We start from the raw sequence: 21,121 nt of genomic DNA, 5'->3' as shown, positions 1-21,121 counted from the left end.
TATCTAGTAAAGACAAAGGTGCTCAAATCAAGTAAAAAGATGTATACACACATATATGCTGTCTGTGAAAGCCATAATTTTGAAAAATGACTCAAAAATTAAAATGAATATTTTTAATATTCATTAAACAAACAGGGCACCTGACTAGTTCAGTTAGTAAGCATGTGATTCTTGATCTTGCGATTTTAAGTTCAAGCCCCACTTTGGGCCTACAGCTTACTTAAAAAAAATGCGCAAAGAAGTGCAAAAAAGGGCATGTGAAAAATGTAATAAAAACTTATAGTGAGGGCGCCTGGGTGGCTCAGTGGGTTAAAGCCATTGCCTTCAGCTTGGGTCATGGTCTCAGGGTCCTGGGATCAAGTCCCACATTGGGCTCTCTGCTCAGCATGGAGCCTGCTCCCCACCCCCCAGCCTGCCTCTCCATCTACTTGTGATCTCTCTCTGTCAAATAAATAAATAAAATCTTTAAAAAAAAAAAAACCAAACTTATAATGACAGAAAGATTGAATTTATTTATTTAAAAATTTTTTTAAATTTAAAAAAGATTGAATTTAGTTATTTAAAAATTAAAAAAAATTTTTTTTAAAGTAGTCTTGCCCAATGTGGGGGATTGATCTCATAACTCTAAGATCAAGAGTCCCATGCTCTGGGTGCCTGGGTGGCTGAGTCAGTTAAGCATTTGCCTTTGGCTCAGGTCATGGTCCTGGAGTTCTTGGAGTCCTGAGGAGTCTCAGGATGGAGCCCTGCATCAGCCTCCCGAGTCTGCTTCTCCCTCTGCCCCTAATCCGACTCATGCTCTTTCTTGCTCTGTGTCTCTCAAATATATATGTAAAATTTTAAAAAGGAAAAAAAATAGATTCCCATGTTCTCCTGACTGAGCCAGCCAGGTGCCCCCAGAGACAGTTGAATTTAGAGGAAAATATCACTTGTGTTCTTTAAGGATATAATACAACATGAAGATATAGCTAAAATATATAAGCCAAAATGTTCTTTTCAGGAGTGTGAAGAAAATAATAGAAAATATTATAGTAATGGAAAATGTTATAATCTCTCTTAATCCTTGAATGATAAAGTCGACAAAAAATATGTGAAGCTACAGGGAAATAGAAGTTGGATTAATAAGATTAATTTAATTGATATGCATTTCTTCAGCTCTATATCTAGCAAACAGGTGATGCACTTTTTTCCTCACTTTTAAAATATTTATAGATTTTGTCCATATAGTAGGTCAAAAATAAACCTGAATTAATTCAAAGTAATATAAACCATGTTCTCTGATTATGATGCAAAAAAATTTTCGATATTGTTCTTTATAAATGTAGGTGTGAATAAGATTCAAGTGACTGGAAATGAAATCTTTCTTCATACCCTTCATGTTAAAAAGTTGAACTCAGAAGGAGGATCTGGCTGGCTTAGTTGGTAAAGCATGTAACTCTTTTTTTTTTTTTTTTAAAGATTTTTATTTATTTATTTGACAGACAGATCACAAGTAGGCATAGAGAGAGAGAGAGGAGGAAGCAGGCTCCCTGCTGAGCAGAGAGCCCTATGCGGGACTCAATCCCAGGGCCCTGAGATAATGACCTGAGCCGAAGGCAGTGGCTTAACCCACTGAGCCACCCAGGCGCCCAAAGCATGCAACTCTTGATCTCAGGGTTGTGAGTTGGAACCCCATGTTGAGTGTAGAGATTACTTAAAAATAAAATCTTAAAAAGGTTGGACTTTGAAGAAAATTCATACACTTAAGTACTTTCATTATCAAACAAGAAACAAATTAATATTGAACTCAGATCTTGGGAAAAGAACAATGAAATAAACCTAAGGAAAACAGAAAAAATGAAGAGAGAAGTACTAATTAATGAATAAGAAAAAGCCAGAATAAATATATGATTTAGGAACTAGTTCCTTAAAAACAAACCTGATTGGGGTGCCTGGGTGGCTCAGTGGTTTAAGCCTCTGCCTTCAGCTCAGGTCATATCTCAGGGTCCTGGGATCGAGCCCCACATTGGGCTCTCTGCTCAGCGGGGAGCCTGCTTCCCCCTCTCTCTCTGCCTGCCTCTCTGCCTACTTGTGATCTCTGTCTATCAAATAAATAAATAAATATTAAAAAAAAAAACCCTGATTACATAATAGACCCACCAGTTGAACTTTATCAAGAAAGAGTGAAAATGTAAATACAGGGGCACCTGGCTGGCTCTTTCAGTAGAGTATCTGACTCTTGATCTTAGGGTTGTAAGTTCAAGCCCCACATTGGGCATGGAGCCTCCTTAATTTAAAAAAATTATAAATACACAAAACTGGATAAAAAAGGGAAATAGCTTTGGGGGAAAAATGAAAGAAATTGCTAGAAAATATTTTGTGGGGCATTTGTGTGCTCAGTTAAGTATCTGACTAGCTCAGGTCATGACCTTGGGGTCCTGCTCAACAGGGAGTCTGCTTCTCCCTCCCCCTCGCCCCCCTCATGCCCTCTTTCTTTCTCTCTCATTTGACTAAATACAATGTTAAAAAAATAAAATATTTTTCAAGTCTTAATACATTTGAAAAATATGGAATGGTGTTGAAATTTATATGCCACTGTTCAAGTTTTATAAAACTCATTTTTTAAAAATTTGCTATAAGTGATCTGAATATTTTCATGAACTCACACCCCAATGAATGATAGAAAATTAAATGTGTACTTGACAATTAGAAATACCTCATTCTCTTCAGGATAAGAGTCTCTTTTCTTTGAAACTGTTCCTTTGGGGTAAAAGCTCAGTCTTTGATTTCCTTACCACAGTTCTTCCCCAAAATAGGGTCTGGATGTGGTTGACTGGAAAACTGTTTGGTGATGGGGTAGGGAATAGCTTTGCACTGGCTCTTCAGTGGCCTCTGTGGCTGGGCTCTGCTTTTGATGAAACTCCTGGTCTGCTCTCTCGATCTGGGGATTATTGGGAGGCACTTTGGTTGGCTTCCATGCGAGTAGCCTTTCCTCAACCTTTGCTAGTGCTTCTGACCATCTGAGATCTGGCTCATAAGACTTCCATGTGACTACTCTTGGGGCCATCTGCCCAGAGGTTCTCAACTACAGTTTTTGCTCTGCCTCTCCTGTAGCAGTCCCTTGGCAAATTCACTAATCAACTACATTCTGCATCTTTCCAGAGGGCACATAGAAACTTCTGGATCCTTTGGGATCTTAGCATTCTCTCTGGCTATTTGGTGTATTCATTTTGTAGATTTCACTCTGGAGTGGTTGTCTTATTTCAATGCGGCAACCTCTGGAGCCCATTCCTTGCCCTGACCTACACTGATTGAGGACATCTATGCTTTCCACCAAATCCTGAGCTTCCGTTTTGGGAGGAGGAACAGGATAAAGGGAAAGGAGATATTTTAAATGGAAAGAGAATATTTTATTTTATTTATTTTTTAATTATTTAAGAGAGGGAGTGCACATGACAGTAGGGTTGGAGGGAGAGGGAGAGAGAAACTCAAGCACCTCTGTGCTGAGTGCAGAGCCCAGTGCGGGGCTTGATCCCATGACCCTGAGATCAGACCTGAGCCAAAATCAAGAGTTGGGTGCTTAACTGACTATACCACCCAGGTGCCTCAGCAGAGAATATTTTAAATCAGAAGAGAATAGACTACTTTAAACTGGCTGCTTTATCCTCTTCTCGTACTGCTCACTTGGATGGGTACCCATGAGCGACATGGGCTTAGATAAAATAAATGATAAAATAAACCTATTTGTTTTTCACATCTCATTGGCAGTTATTAAATTTTTGGGCTCTCTACATTTGAAGTATTTTGGGATGTATTCTCATCTGTTTGTAAATCTTGTTGCCCAAAAGTTTTCCGTTCAGGCTTAAGTCAGAGTCTATCTAGAACAAAGGAGTCAAGGAGCTTGAAGTTTCACAACTGACTTTTTTTGGAGTCTTTGGTTAAATACTAGTATGATGGCCAGAATTTATTAACTGTGTGAAGAGATTTCTTTTTTTTTTAAAGATTTTATTTATTTATTTGACAGAGAGAAATCACAAGTAGGCAGAGAGGCAGGCAGAGAGAGAGGAGGAAGCAGGCTCCCTGCTGAGTAGAGAGCCCGATGTGGGGCTCGATCCCAGGACCCTGAGATCATGACCTGAGCTGAAGGCAGCGGCTTAACCACTGAGCCACTCAGGCACCCCAAGTGTGAAGAGATTTCTAAAGAAACACATCCTTTATATATCAAAAGCTAAGTTTAGAGCTCTGACTGGGAGTTCTATCATAAGTGTAAAATGGAGAAAATGCCTGGATGGCACAGTCGATTAAAGAGTCCTACCCTTGGTTTTGGCTCCGGTCGTGATCTCAGGGTCTAAGATCAAGCCTTGTCAGGCTCCGCCCTCAGCATGGAGTCTGCTTAAGGCTCTCACTCTCTCTCCCTCTGCCTCTCCCTACTGTGCTCTCTCTCTTTCTCTCAAATAAATAAAATTTAAAAGTGGCATTTTGCAATTTCTTTATAAAATGTCTACATGTATATTTCTTTTTTTGTTATCCAGCATGGGATTCACTGGATTTCTGTATATTGATGTTTTTTATAGTTACAGAAAATCTCAGGTATTATCTTTTTAAGTATTTGTATAAAAGAAATCAAATAGAAAATCTTCTAAAGCAGCTAGAGAAAAGAATCAGATTACCTTAAGGAGTTAGGTTTACAGATCTCAAAAGGAGCAATGGGAAGCAGAAAACAGATGATTGATATCCACAAGGTGATGAAAAATATGACAGCCAACCTAGAAGTCTCTACAAAGTGAAAGAATCCTTTGGCTATAAGAAAAAATATACATAGAAATGTTTAGATAAACAGAAACCGACTAATCACACAAAAGGGAATTCTAATACATATTCCTGAGATTGAAGGAAAAAGACCCTGGATGTATGTCAGAGGTATAGAAGGAAATGAAGAGCAACAAAAGTGGTCTGTTTAAATGAACGCTGTATAAAATGACAATAAAACTTCTGTGGTGTTCAGGATTTAGATAGCTAGAGAAATAAAATACATGACAACATTGAACATGTAAATTGGAATAAGGGTGTGTGTAGTAAAGGATTCTCAGGACTTTGCATTGTCCTGGGAGTTAAAGTTATTGATTTTCGGACTTTGGTGAATGAAGGATGCATTGGATGCATTTTGTAATGTCTAGTGTAACTATTAAAAAATACAGAAAGAGAGTCTGCTTCTCACCCTGCTCGTGTTCTTGCCCTCTCTCTTGCCCTCACTCTCTCACTCTCTCTCTCTCAAATGAATAAATAAAAATCTTTAAAAAAATATAGAAACAATATATAATTTACAACTTAATAGAGTGATAAAAAATGGCAAATATGTTCAAAAGAAGGCTACACCCTTCTCCTGAACTTTGTAGTATACCTTTTATCATGAACTCATACCAGTATTTCTTGATCATTTACAGGAAAAGTAGGGTGTGTTACCTTAAGGAGAAGAAAGAATGTCTTCGGGGCTCCTGGGTGGCTCAGTGGGTTAAGCCTCTGCCTTTGGCTTGGGTCATGATCTTAGGGTACTGGGGTTGAGCCCTGTGTCAGGCTCTCTGCTCAGTGGGGAGCCTACTTCCCCCTCTCTCTGTGCCTGCCTCTCTGCCTACTTGTGATCTCTCTCTCTCTCTGCCAAATAAATAAATAAATAAATAATCTTAAAGAAAAAAAAAAGGAAAGAATATCTTCAAATAGCATTGAAGAGTAAGGAGAACACTGATTCGACACATAATTTGGGGGTTACTGCAGTATGAGAAACACTGATTTGTGAAGCATTCAAGAGAAGGATGAAGGGTTCAAGAAAAGAAATGTCCATGAGGAATATTAACTGCTGATAATGTAAAAAAAAAAATTTCCATGGCATGGAGGTTTCTGCGGGCACAGGTGAAAGGTTTGGGAGAAAGGATGGCAGTGGGCATGGGATCAGCAAGGAGGAAGCTCTGAGCAGTAGAGAATGCAGAGATTACCAGAGACGCTTCCTAGGCAGAGAACAGCGTATCAGGGGTGGGTCACATACTGAGTTTAGCTCACTGAAAGATTGTCTGGTGATGGACTCCAAAACCCCGTGGTAAATGTTAAGACTTGTCAGATCAGAAACCTCAGCCAAGTGTTGGGTAGCTGGTCTTCTGAGATAGTTCTGAAAAATGGCCTTCAGACAGTCTTGGTGGTCTCCATGACTTGTGCTGTGGAAACAGCAGCAACTGTTTGGACTTCACGTGACATCGATTATGTATCTGACTTGAAAGTTTGGAAAATTGTACTTATTTCTTGAAGAAATATGTCTGTTAAACAAATTGAATTTACCCTTCCTCAGAAGCTAGATAGTTTTGGCCATATAGGCATTCCAAACTCAGAGTCATCTTTCCAGAGAGAACAGAAGAGTCCAGTAAACAGCCAGTTGAATTATGTGGCTCTAGAGAGCTATATAAATCAGCATAGAATCCAAAGTCTGTTCGGCATGCATAGTAGTTTCTTATCATCTCTTCCTCCCTTTTGAAATTCTGGTTTGTGCTCTGTGTTCAGTAATGATGGACTTACCTTGATTTCCCACAAGTCATCTCATAACTCAGTGTTTTAATAAATTCATCCACAAAGCTCATTTTAGAAATTATGTATTCTATCCAATATATATTCTGATTCTGTCAATGGCAAAAAGTACAACATGAACTTCACTCCTCTGGGATTTGAGTCTTTGGAATAAATGGTGAGACTCTCAGGTAGGGTAGTTAAGGAAAACAAAGGGCATACTCCTGTGGTCATTAAATGAATTTGGTATGGATGGAGTTTTGCCTTGGGAGTGACAGCTGTTGATACCATGATTAATCATTATCACCAACTCTGCAGTGGAAGCTAATGAGGCATTTGAATGGTTTTAAATTCTTATTCTAAAATAAAAACATTTAATTTGAAGTTGAGAATCACAAACTGTTTGAAAAACAGCTGGCAAAATGTCAAGGGTCCGGTTTCTCCTGCTATATTTTATCTTCTAAATGGAAATGGAGCTGAGAGGTGGTGCATGGAAAGAACATAGATCATTTTACCACTCCTTGAAAAGCTAACTCCTCTTTCCCAATGTATTTTTTGTTTTCTGCTTTCTGTGAATCTTAAAATAGAGGCTCCCAACGGCAAAAACATGGGACAGTGAAAGAATTTATTTCATAATGGGAAAAAATTACGTGTGAATAGAAGAAACTTAATATGTGTGTGTACACATAACCTTGTAGTCTTTGGAAAGGCTCAGGAAATTAACCTAATATCACTGTTGGGATCAATGGAGGAGAAAGCAAACAGGCATGCAGATGTTCATCTGTAAGTGGAACTTGGTAAACAGGCAGTGTCACCGTTTGAAGGTAGGTGTTCAAGATCCCTCAGGTAGTTTGTTTTGTTGTTTGAGCTGCTTCTCCAGCTCTGTGTAGGTCTAGCTTGGACTTGGATTATTTTCTTCCCTTTTAAGCATTTAAGAACATTTTTTGTACTAAAAACATTTAAAAATAAAAAAATTTATATTAAAAATAATAATGATTACAGGGTAGAAAATTATAAAAGTACATAAAAATATAAAATGCCTTGTAATGGGGCATTTATACCCAGTTATAGCTGTCTTAACATTTGGAGTGTTCTTATATTTAAAAAAATATCTTACACACACACACACACACACACACACACACACCCCTACGTATTGGAGATTCTCAGTCCTGGCTATGTATCAGAAATCATCAGTGTGCTTTATGTAAGAGAGAAGAACTGAGCCTCCTAGTCATATAAATAATGCTTAAGGAGTAATCATTATTGCTACCTCAAAAGAGTCATAATATATACTTATTTTAAAGTTAAATTTTTGAGGGTGTATATATGTGAATATGCATGTATAAAATTGTTTATGAAAAATGTATATAGCTTCTCACTTTGATTTTTCGCCTACTATTTTAAGTATTTCCATGTCATTAGAATTCTTAATAGTCATTACCTATAATGGTCACAAAAATTCCATCCTATGAAAACAGGAATTCCTGGGGCGCCTGGGTGGCTCAGTGGTTTAAGTCGCTGCCTTCGGCTCAGGTCATGATCTCAGGGTCCTGGGATCGAGTCCCTCATCGGGCTCTGCTCAGCAGGGAGCCTGCTTCCCTCTCTCTCTCTCTCTGCCTGCCTCTCTGCCTACTTGTGATCTCTGTCTGACAAATAAATAAATAAAATCTTTAAAAAAAAAAAAGAAAACAGGAATTCCTATTACTTTTTATTTATTCTCTTATCACTGAACATTATTTCCAATAAATACACAATGGTGAGCATCATGAACTAAATGTGTATACATTTATCTGATTGTTCCCTTAGGATAGCTTTCCCTAGATGTGGATCTAAAAAAGGAAGGGGCAACATCTGGATCAAGAAAACAGGGGGTGGGGTGATGGGCTCAGTCCCTTAGGCATCTGACTCTTTTTTTTTTTTTTTTTTTTAAAGATTTTATTTATTTGACAGAGAGAGATCACAAGTAGGCATAAAGGAGGCAGAGAGCCTGACGCAGGACTCGATCCCAGGACCCCGAGATCATGACCTGAGCCGAAGGCAGCAGCTTAACCCACTGAGCCACCCAGGTGCCTGGCATCTGACTCTTGATTTTGGCTCAGGTCCTGATCTAAGTAAGGGTTTTATACCGCAGTATGGAGTCTGCTTATCCCTCTCCCTCTGCTCCTCCCCTAGTCTTGCACTCGTGTGTGCACTCTCTCTCTCTCAAATAAGCAAATAAATAAAATCTTTTAAAAAAGAGAGAGAGAAAAGAAGAAAACATGTGGGGTGCCTGGGTGGCTCAGTTGGTTAAGTATCTGACTCTGGATTTTGGCTCAGATCGTCATCTCCAGGTTGTGGGATGGATTCCTGGGCTCTGTGCTAGGGGTTGAAACTGCTTGGCATTCTCTCTATTTCTCTTTCTCTTCTCTGCCCTCCCCACCCCTATGTTCACTCACTTTCTCTCAAAAAAAAAAAAAAAAAGAAAAGAAAAGAAAGAAAGAATGGAAAAGAAAACATGTTTTACAGGGGCATCTGGCTGGCTCAGTTGGTAGACCACGCATCTCATGATCTCAGAGTGGTTAGTTTGAGCCCATATTGGGTGTAGACATTACTTAAAAATAAAATCTTTAAATTAAAAAAAAGAAAAAAGGCTTTCCTAGGAATACTACAGCAGATTCCCATTTATATCTTACTGGCCAGTGTCAAAGGGACATTCCTGAGTAGGTCAGAATGGAGATAGTGTTGAGTGAGCCAACAAATGGAGTCCATCCTTACTGCTGTATAATTTTTCTACACATTATTTGTCTTTTTTTTTTTTTTTTTGGTTTTGTAAGCTGTGCCTCAGTATGTATGGGTGCTGGGGCTTGCCCAGGGTGCTCTTTCTTGATGTGTAATGCACAGAGGTTCTGCCAGTTCTTCTTCAATAGTGACAAGGAAATATGGAGCTCAGTGGACGTTGTATACAAGTTCATCGTCTATCTTCATGTGGCTGAGGGACCATTGCCAGACACAGCACCTCCTTCATCTGGAACTTGATCATGGTATTCACTTTATTGACTTTGGCCATCATGTTCTCATTATGGGTCAGCAAGGAAGAGAGCTTGCTAGCCTTCAGGCCTGGGCCTGGGGTTTGTGGGATTTGTTTGATCAACAATTCTAAGACCAGGGCGCCTGGGTGGCTCAGTGGGTTAAGCCTCTGCCTTCGGCTCGGGTCATGATCTCAGGGTCCTGGGATCGAGCCCCGCATCGGGCTCTCTGCTCAGCAGGGAGCCTGCTTCCTCCTCTCTCTGTGCCTGCCTCTCTGCCTACTTGTGATCTCTCTCTCTGTGTCAAATAAATAAATAAAATATTAAAAAAAATTCTAAGACCAAAAATGCATCATACTTCTTGACCAACTTCTATTCTTATTGAGTTCTTTCAGCACCTCAATGTCCATGTGGGGGATATTCTTGTGGATACAGCCTTGGTGTCCTCACAGGGCTTCTGGTTTCCTAAGACACACGTGGAGAACTTAGGGAGGGGAGTGAACTTAAGCCTGATGGTGCCCAAGAAATGTTTGTCCTTGTGAGTGTCATACTTCTTCAAGCTGATCTGCAGTTCCACTGTCTCCAAAAACCTTTAGTACTTTTGCAGGTTCCTACGTAGGATTTCCTATATAGTCTCATAGCACTGTTATTCTTTTTCATGAGTCACAGTCATCTCTTCCCCAAGGTTTTTTTTGGGGGGAGGGCAGAGGGAGAGAGAGAGAATCTTAACCAGCAATGGACCCTGATGTGAAGCTTGATCCCACAAAACTGAGATCATGACCTGAGCTGAAATCAAGAGTTGGACACTGAGCCACCCAGGTGCCCCATCTCTCCCCCAAGTTTAACAGCCCTGAATCAATTACTGCTTCCATCTTGGAAACCTTGATCTCTGAGTGGTAATTCTGTCTGGTCTGTATGGGGTTTAATTCAGTAGGTCCAGAGTCCAGCCCACGTTTTTATTTCTTTTCCTTTTTTATTTTATTTCTTATTTTTTAAAGATTTTATTTATTTGACAGGCAGAGACCACAAGTAGGCAGAGAAGCAGGCAGAGAGAGAGGAGGAAGCAGGCTCTCTGCTAAGCAGAGAGCCCAATGTGGGGCTCAATCCCAGGACCCTGAGATCATGACCTGAGCCAAAGGCAGAGGCTTTAACCCACTGAGCCACCCAGGTGCCCCTTTTCCTTTTTAAAAAGAGATTTAATTATTTGTCAGCTTGAGAGAAAGAGGGAAAGAGAAAGAAGCCAAGCAGGGGCAGTAGTAGACTGAGGGAGGAGTAGGCCTCTTGCCTAGCAAGGGGTCCGATGCAGGGCTCAATCCCAGACCCTGCAATCATGACCTGGGCAGAAGGCAGATGCTTAACCCACTGAGCCACCCAGGTGCCCCCCAAGTTTTATTTTTAACAAGTTCCAGGTAATGCCGCTGGTCCAGGAATCATACATATTATCTGTAGTATGATATCATAATCAATAAATTGGTACTAATATAATCTATTGACCTTATTCAGGTTTCACCAGGTTTATACACTCTCATGTTTGTGTTTCTGTGTATATGTGTAATTAGTTCTGTGCAGTTTTATTACTTGTGTAGATTTGTGTAATCATCACCTACAGTGAAGATGCAAAATAGTTTCATCCAAGAAATGGCTTATGTTAAACTTTTATAGCCACCAGTATCTCCCTCCTTCACCCAGCATTTGACAACTGCCAATCTGTACACCACCTCTATAGTTCTGTCATTTCAAAGATGCTTTCATAAATGAAATCATAATCTTAAACTCATTTTCCACTCCTCCCAGACCCTGCAACCACTACTCCACGTTCTGTTTCTGTGAATTTGAGTACTCTGCATACCTTATGTAAGAGGAATCATGCACTGTCTTTCATAACTGACTTTTGCATTTAGAACAATGTCCTCCAGGTTCATTTAAGTTGAAGAATATATCATACTTTTCTTTTTAAAAGCTGAATAATATTCTATTGTATGCATGTACTACATTTTGTCTATCCATCAGTGGACTCTTGGGTTGTGTCTACTTCTTGACTATTGTGAATAATGCTGCTTTGAACATGTGTGTAATATGAATATCTTTTCAAGATGTTATTTTCCTTTTTCTTTTTTTTTTAAAGATTTTATTTATTTATTTGACAGAGAGAGATCACAAGTGGGCAGAGAGGCAGGCAGAGAAAGAGAGGGAAGCAGGCTCCTCTCTGAGCAGAGAGCCGGATGCGGGGCTCTATCCCAGGACCCTGAGATCATGACCTGAGCCAAAGGCAGAGGCTCAACCCACTGAGCCACCCAGGCGCCCCTCAAGACGTTATTTTCAGTGCTTTGGGGCAAATGTGCAGAAATGAAATAGCTGAATCATATGGTAATTCTACTTTGAATTTTTTGATGAAACACCATACTATTTTCCGTAATGGTTGTGCCATTTTATGTACCGACTGTACACAGGGTTTGTAATATCTCCATGCCCTTATCAGCACTTGCTGTCTTCTTTTTTTTGACAGTAGCCACCATAATGAGTGCGAGATGGATCTACTTGGGGTTTTTGTTTGCATTTATCCAGTGATTAGTAATATTGGACATCTTTTCATGTGCATGTTAGCCATTTACATATCTTATTTGGAGAAATGTTTATTCAAGTCCTTTGCCATTTTTCAGTCAGGCTTTTTGTTGTTGTGATTGAGTTGTAGGAGCTCTTTATGGGTTCTGAAGCTTAATCCCTCATCAGATACATGATTTGCAAATATTGCTCCCATATCATAGGTTGCCTTTTTACTGTATTGTGTTTTGGTGCACAGTTTTTAATTTTGAAGTAGTCCAATTTATTTTTACTTATGTTGCCTGTGCTTTTGCTGTCATATTCGAGAAATTATTACCAAATTCAGTATAATGAAAGTTTTTCCCCATGATTTCTTTTAAGAGTTTTATTTACGGTTTTAGCTTTTATATATAGTTTTTTTGATCCATCATGTGGTATCTTCGATTTGTTGAACCCTGTGAATGTATCACCTCTAAAAATTTCAAATAGAAAAACTGATAAAGGAACAACTTTGAGGCTTTTATTGTGTTAGAGTCAAATACAAACATTTGGGAAAAACTGGCAACTCTGTAGTATTCAGACTTCACATATAAGAAATTATTATGTAAGTTTATTCTTAGTTTTTTTTTTAAGATTTTATTTATTTTTTTGACAGACAGAGATCACAAGTAGGCAGAGAGGCAGGCAGAGAGAGAGGAAGGGAAGCAGGCTCCCCACTGAGGACCCTGAGATCATGGCCTGAACCGAAGGCAGTGGCTTTAATCCACTGAGCCACCCAGGTGCCCCTATTTATTCATACTTTTAAAAAATGTGGCTGGTTAAATATTTGAAAGATTTTCAAGCAGAATTTGCATGTTTCACTATTATTCCTAGGTACAATATATTTAATTTCTATTCTAAGTGTTACATGTCCCTGTTATGTTTTCTCACTGTTTTTTATTGACTTTAAGGAAAACTATGTTAAAAAATTTGTATCGTGTATTCACTTCGATGAACTCTATTAGTTATAATATTTCTAATATATTTTCCATTTGTTTTTATAGAATTGAATGCATGCACTGATCTCTGTTTCCAGATGATATGTTTATCTACTGGTATAACCCTAGAGCATCAATTTAAGATTATGGGAGAGATCAGTAAGTTGGTTATCTCTAAAATGAATATAAGCATAAATGGTTTTTCTTCATATCTAGAAAACATATTAGAAAATCCCCTGCCAGTCATAGGAAAAATATATAAAAACTAAAAATAAAATATTCTCCTTCCATTTAATTTTATTTTTTAAATCTTTCTTGTATTACAGAGCTTAGGTACTGAGAGCGCAGACTTTATACAAACCTGACATTTAATCACCATGTAACTCTGGGCAGTTAACAACCACTGTGAGCTTCGGTTTCTGTATCTGAAGAGTGTTGTTATAGTCCCTACCTTATGAGGTTATTGTGATGGCTGAATTAAATAATCTTAATTAAATGGTTAGTTTAGTGTATGACACATAATAAACATTAAATACTGTTATTCTATGAGCAAGACATCTAGAACAATGCTATATAGTGAGGTTATACCAGGCATTCCTTTATTCTCTATGGCACTAAAGAGGATGTTAGTATTTCAAAATTAAGCATCATGCTTACCAGAGATGGATTTACCTTGAATGATGCTTATGTTTCCACTTACCCATGTCACTTCCAAGGGTTTTCACTTACCCATGCCCCTTCCAAGGTTCTGGACAATGTGTTCACATGATCACATGATTGTATACTTTGATAAAATTTGCAAAAGTAAAATATTTATTTATTTATTAAATTTTTTTTTTTAATTTAAATTTTATTTAGTTAACATACAGCAGTATTGGTTTCTGGAGTACAATTCAGTGATTCATCATTTACATACAACATCCAATGCTCATCATAACAAGCAAAAGTAAAATATTTAAGCAGTTTGCTAAGATTGCCACCATTTCTTTTCGTTTTGGCTTTCCCTCCAGCATAATTGTGCTACTGCCAGTTGGCATTGGAGTTACTGTGGCATATCAGTTATTTATTGCTATGTACAGATACCACCTTCCAAAATTAAAACACAATCATTTATTAGTTCAAAATTCTGTGGGTGGGCAATTTTGCCTGGTCTCTACTGGATTGCTCTGCTGGTCTCTCCAGGGCTCGCTCATGTGGCCACAGAGACTGGTAGGGCAATGAAGAGTTTCTCTTGGCTTTCCTCTTATGTCTGGGAAGGTGAGGAAACTGGACTTTATGTCTCCAGCATCTATCAGTTTATCATAATAAATATATTCTTTTTGCCAATACCACACTGACTTGTTTCATTATGATTTTGTCTCCTCCAACTTTGCTCACCTTTTCAAAATTGTTTTGGCAATTCTAGTTCCTTTGCTTTTCCATACAACTTTTAGAAGAAGCATGTTAGTATCTATCACATAGCTTGCTAGGTTGTCTACTAGGATTGCACTGTACCTACAGATCAAATTGGAGAGAATTGGTATCTTAACAATATTGAATCTTCTAGGGGCACCTGGGTGGCACAGTCAGTTGAGTGTCTCTTGATTTTGGCTCACGTAATGACCTTGGGGTTGCGAGATCAGGCCCTGCATTGGGCTCCAGTGCAGTCTGCTTGGGATTCTCTCTCCCTCTCCCTTTCCCCCTCCAGCTTGTGCACGCTCTCTCCAAAATAAAAAAATAAATCTTTTCTAAAAATTGAGTCTTCTAGTCCTTTCCTGTGATATATCTGTCCATTTATTTAGATCTTTGTTGATTTTTTTTTTTTAAGATTTTATTTATTTATTTGTCAGAGAGAGAGCAAGAGTGAGCACAGGCAGAGTGGCAGGCAGAGTCAGAGGGAGAAGCAGGCTCCCTGCGGAGCAAGAAGCCCGATGTGGGACTCGATCCCAGGACGCTGGGATCATGACCTGAGCCGAAGGCAGCTGCTTAACCAACTGAGCCACCCAGGCGTCCCGATCTTTGTTGATTTTTAATGATGATTTATTATTTTCAATATACAGAACCAATTACTGTTTTGTTAGATTTATTCCTAAGTATTTCATTTCTTGTGTGATATGGTCATTGGTATTTTTATTAATTTGAAATTCCAGTTACTCATTGGTGACAAATAGGAATATAATCTTTAAAAAAATAGATTAAACTTTTTATTTTATAATGGGAAGGTTGGTATGTACAGTTAACTATTTTTTTTAAAAGATTTTATTTTATTTATTTGACAGAGAGAGAAATCATAAGTAGGCACTGGTGTTAGATCTAGGTTTAACAGTTGGGTTCTATGATTTACCAGGGCATAAGATGAAATTTTTTTTCCTGGTATAATGTGGGATGAAAAATTCTATCTCCAGTAGGGTTTTTATTTAAACATACATAGGCAACTAAAAATGATTGGATATAATATATCTCCTGATACCCTGTTTGCTTTCTACTGCACTGAGCACTAGAGATGGTAGTCCTTGAATAGATATAAAAAGAAAAGAAATAATAAATAGAAGAATAAAATACATGGCTATTTTTTATTCCGGCTTTGGCTGATATAGTTGAAATATAGTCATTTATTTTGCTTGTTATTATATTCCTTGTATCTCAGAGTTGGAGACACATAATGAGAGAGAGGCAAAGCCTTTTCCTCCCTTTTTTGGCATTTTTATGATATTTTATTTAGATTGTGGAAAATGTAATTTATAGTTCAAGAATGTTTCTTTTTTTTTTTTTTTTTTTTTTAAAGATTTTATTTTATTTTATTTGACAGACAGAGATTACAAGTGGGCAGAGAGGCAGACAGAGAGAGAGGGGAGGAAGCAGGCTCCCTGCTGAGCAAAGAGCCCGATGCGGGGCTCGATCCCAGGACCCTGGGATCATGACCTGAGCTGAAGGCAGAGGCTTTAACCCACTGAGCCACCCAGGTGCCCCTCAAGAATGTTTCTTAATCCATTTTGACTGACAATGCAGCTAGTGGAAATTCCCCTTGGAAATGTCATGTGGTCTTCTTATTTTTAGCTTACAGTGTTATAGCCAATTTTTATCATTTTGTATATTGTGATGGATTTTTTAATGGTGAGTTGAATGTGAGTTGAGTTGTATCAGACAATGCCAGTGTGTTGCTATACCAAGAAATAGCCTGAGGTTTATGGAATGACTCTTGTAAAGTCATATGGCCTGTAAATATGAAAGTTTATATTTAAAGTTAGTTTTGTTTTCTCTATAATCCAAAGTTCTGGGATCGTAATGAAGGTTAAGAGAGTTCAGGGATGCCTGAGTGGCTTAGCCAGTTGGGCGTCTGACTCTTGATTTTGGTTCAGGTCATGATCTCAGGGTCGTGAGATGGAGCCACACATGGAGCTCTGTGCTGGGCATGGAGCCTGCTTAAGATTCTCTCTCCCTTTCCTTCTGTACTCCCCGCCCCCCGCCCTGCTTCCACACTGCTCTCAATCTCTCTTTAAAAAAGTTCAATACAAGTGAGGGAACGAAAATGTATAGAGGAAACCCAGATTTTATGAGTTTGGAGCCATTTTACAAATAAAATCCGAAGTGTGGCTGTGCCGTCTTATAACCGAAGTGAAGTGTTAGTGGAAGCATTGGAATCAAGGAATTTTGTAGCCAGAGAACTAGGTGTTAAGTCAGTCAGAATAAGAATGGGATTGGGTAGGGATGATCAAAGTCATCAGGAATGGGCGTATGACCTGTAACTAATGGTAACAAGAGTGGTAAAAAGCTGTCATGAGTTGTTGGTAGAACAGTTAGAGCAAGGAACATCTGAAGCCATATTTCCTCTTTCCTGATTAATGAAAGGGACTTTGAAAAAGAATGGCTTCCACTAATGGAAAAGGTTGAGCTTGTTACGTTATCACAGCAAAGCAGTGTTTCAGTTGAGGCAACATTTGTGGAAAGTTCTGAGATTTTATGGAAGTTTCTCATAATTTGAGTAACTCCTAAAGGCCTCTTTGATTCCTGTGGGGGTATACCCTTTGATTTCAGGTCAAAACTATCTTAAAGTCAATGGAATCCTGCACTCAATTCCTGTCTTCTTGTGAGTCTATCTACATGGAATGAACTTCTTTCCATTTCCTTGGTATGAAAAAAAATCAGATCCCATGAATTCCTTTATTTTTGTTCAGCCTATCTTGGCTGTACCCAGCTAGCTTACTTTTTCTGCATCCCTTGAACCTCTTTCATTTTTTGAGGAGTAGCAAAATCCCCTAGCTTTTGATTCTTTTTGGAGGAAGGTCGCATAAAAGAAATTCATCTGCAAAGCCATTTATAGATGGCTACAGGTATTATAGACTTTTTAATATTATAGATTTATGAATTCAGAGTGGAGAGATGCTGGTGCGTGGGGGATGGAAACAAAGTAGAGAAAGTGTGTTTTCTCCACCTGCAGAATCAATGACAAGCTCCCAATTTACAAAAAATTTGGTAAAGGGTTTTTTGTTGTTGTTTTTCCCATATATTAAAGCTTAACCATCCCTTTTGTCCTTTCTCCAGGAAAGAAAAGTGGAGAATGAAATTCCCATCTGTTCTGCCTTCTAATAAGTTGAGAGTTCATGTAGTGATGTACTTTGAAAATATTTCCCAACTTTATATATGAGTATGTCTTTTAAAACCAGCATTAAAGTCTTTTTTCTCTTCTCATTCCATCCCTAATGCCTGGCAGTCTGTCATGGGCTGATACCACATAGGTCTGACTGATTTATCCTTCCCAAAGTCCTGCTGACTATTCACCAGCACCTTGTGATCTTTTAGTATTTTATAAATGAAATGCTTGATGAGTTTGGTCTTTTCAGGTATCAAAGTTAAGGGGGCCAGGCTATAATCTCTAGAGTTACTAGTTTATTTTCTTTAGAGGTAGAACTTACATGTGTCCTTTCTCTGTTTTTAGGCTTCCCAGTTGTCCATCATGTGTTCAGAAAGATTGTTTCTGTGGTAAGTTGAGGATATGAGGACATGTCTTCAGTATTGCTGGATCCATGCTACCAGAGCAAACTGATACGAAAACAGCTACTATCTTTCATCTTTGACTCATTTATCTCTTATTCTGGAGGAACTTTGTATCCTCTGGCAAAGGTGGTTGAAACTTTATTTGGTCACAGTTGAACTTTTTATAGGTTTCATACTCAGAATCAGCTTTAGGACAAAAAAATTATTCAGCTAGGAGCTCTGTAATTCACAGGTCGCAATCTCCCTGTTCTGAGATTAGACACTAGAAGGAATTAGAGGTATTTGGGAAAACTTGGGGAAGATGCTGAATAGTGTAGCAAAAATTATTATTTTTCTGTGAACCTCTAATCTTCTGATGCCATAGAAACTGGTCAAGGAGGCATCATTTCACATCAAAGAATCCATAGCTGTGTTACCCTGTTCTCCCAGTAAATCTAATTCAGAAGTTTTCCTGTGAATTTCTAACTTATGAAAAGCTAAACTTAAATGAAACTAAACTTATTAAATGAACTGAATAGAGTGAGGCAGAAAGCCCTTCATTTTTCACTTGTTCTTTGGATTAGTTATTTCTAGCCCTTGGGATAGAAACTTAGTAAGGTCCCAAGGTTTTTCTGTCTCAGTAAATAATTAAAAGTACATCACAGGCAAGTATCAAAATCCAAAATCTCATTCATTTAAAAATCTCTTCTCCCCCAGTTTAGGTCTGCCTCGGTCTTAGAGGACTGAAAAGGTGAGGTAGGGAGGGGCTTTGACCTAACTTTTGTCTTTTCTGGTTTCACTGCATTCTACACTTCATCATTGATGTTTGGGGGCCCTTTAATGTTAGAATAGATGGAGAAGTAAGGGGTAGAAGAGTTCTTCTGGTCTGGTAAAGCTGCAAGGTGGTAGTGGTGCCACCTGAGCATAGTGGAATCCAAGGCTTGTCCTTTTTTCCCTGTGGTACTTCTTTCAGTTTAGTGATTGTGTCCCTACCGTGAGGTTCCTGGCATGAGGGACGCTGCTGCCTCATGGGCAGTTTCTTCCCTCCACTCCACTTCTGTGTCCATGGGTTGCCTTCATCTTCTTGTTGAGACTGACCTGCTCTTGGCCAGAAGTTTTGGTGGGAGTCAAGGTCAACTAACTTGACTATCAGGCAACTCCATTGTACAGGGTCTGTGCTTGATCATTGGGAAACAGATTCTTTAGCCCTGCTCTCAACAGATATGTAGCTTACTGTGGTACAAACTTATTCTTCTGTGGGAAGCTCTTAGCTATACTTATTTTCATTTCTTTGCTCATCCATGGATCAGCTAGATTCCCTTATGTCTCTCAGATTCCAGAAAATGTGTATTAGCTCTTCAGATGGTCCTTTTGAACCTTCAGCGGGGTTGAAGTGACCAGGGAAATTTTGTTCTCTTCCATGGGGAGAAGGAAATGTATAACACTAACAACAGTCTTCCCTCCATGCCCCCCGCCCCCTGCAAAAATCCATATTAGCAACCTCCCAATGGATTTTTAGCCATCTCTTAGACAATCAAGAAGTGAGCAAAGAAGTGTCTTTGATGTCCACTGCAGTATAAGCAGCAATAAGGCAGGCATTTTGGTCTGTTTTGTATATTCCTATATCAGTAGGTTTTAAAAGAGGGCCTAGTAAGCACTCAGGAGTTGTATGTTGAACATATGAAGGAACGAATGAAGAAGTAGTCAAACACCTTGTTTTATGATGTATATATGAGATCTGTTGTATAAAAAAAAAGAAACCGAAAACAAGAAATGTCAGATTTAATATCCTATTAAAACAATTTTAAAATTGTGTTTACAGAGAAAATAAATGGCCAAGTTTTTGGGTTATCACCCAATTGCAATGTCCAAAAAATATATATATTTTTTCAGAGAGCAAAGTCTATAAGCTCAAAGCTAAAAGTTTAACTAGTTGTAGGCAGTCCAGAATGAGTAGGAAATTTGGTTTGTTTTAGTAATTTATTCCATCCATTTGCAGATTATAAATTCCAGCAAAAACCTTAAGAGTCTGTGAAGAGTGTGCTCAAGTAGAACTTAAATTAGACTGTGGCTCACAGGTGGAAAGATGCTTTAGGGTTAACATCTGATATAATGTTCTTCTCTTAGATTTCTCTGATATGTGTCTGTGCTTTTCAGTCAGAGGATTTAAAACGTGTACTGACTGTGGATCATATTGGAAGTAAAGACTAGGAATCAGTGTGGACTTTTGGGAGTCCAGGCATCAGCAAAGATGATCTACCAGTGATGTCATTGGAAAAATTTACCTAAAATTTACTCGACAAATGATACTATTACAGGTTATAAAGGAGGGGTTTCACAAATAAATTTTTTATTTATGCAAGATCACAAATGTAGACACAGAATGGCAAATGATTTTTTTTTAAAGATTAAAAAGTTTTTAAAAATAATCACTACACCCATTTTGGGGCTCAGATTCACAATCCTGAATTTAAGAGTCAGTGCTCCAGGTGCCTGGGTGGCTCAGTTGGTTAAGCATCTGCATCTCAATTTCAGTTCAGGTCATGATCTCAGGGTCCTGGGATGATGAAGCTTCTAGTCTCTGAGAGCTCTTGCTACCTGCTGCTCAGAAACTGTGTGTGCTGCAGAAGCCTCCTGTACTGCAGGGCCCTGCCTACAGGAGCACACTGGAACCTGGAAGAGACACTTCCTCGGTGTCTTTCCAGTGCCCTCTCCTGGCACTGTGCCAGCCAGTGAAGGAGAAGTGTTTATCAGGTCCATCTTCATTATTACAGAACAGGTGGAAGGCAAATCTGAAGAGGAAAGGCAAAGGAGGTCCAACTTATTGACCATTGCTGTCCCTGAAGTAGAAATGGCAACAAATGGGATAGAAAATGTAGTACAAGGGGTGAACCGTATAAGGACAGGCATTCAGCAAGTTATAAGAGTATAGTATTTATGTATGTAGTCTGTTGCATTGAATTTTTCACATACAAAATAATTTTACGTAATTGAACATGTTATTTAAGAAAAGTTGTACTTTACATGCAAGGAAGGGGGAAAAGGCGCATTTGAGGAAGTCAGTAGGTTAGATCCTGAGATTTTACAGGACTTGTCTTGGGCAAATTGTTGACGTTG

At 38.7% G+C, this 21,121-nt stretch overlaps 1 pseudogene; it reads right to left on the bottom strand.

Moving 5' to 3' along the window:
- The window catches only part of LOC132025974 (large ribosomal subunit protein uL1-like), a 67,156-nt pseudogene extending 46,320 nt beyond the window's left edge, over positions 1-20,836 (bottom strand).
- Between the last annotated feature and the right edge of the window lie 285 nt (positions 20,837-21,121).

The sequence above is a fragment of the Mustela nigripes genome, chromosome 10 (genome assembly GCF_022355385.1).
Source record: "Mustela nigripes isolate SB6536 chromosome 10, MUSNIG.SB6536, whole genome shotgun sequence".
NCBI lineage: Eukaryota > Metazoa > Chordata > Mammalia > Carnivora > Mustelidae > Mustela > Mustela nigripes.
The sequence above is the reverse complement of the archived record's forward strand: the minus strand, read 5'-3'. Positions and strand labels throughout refer to the sequence as shown.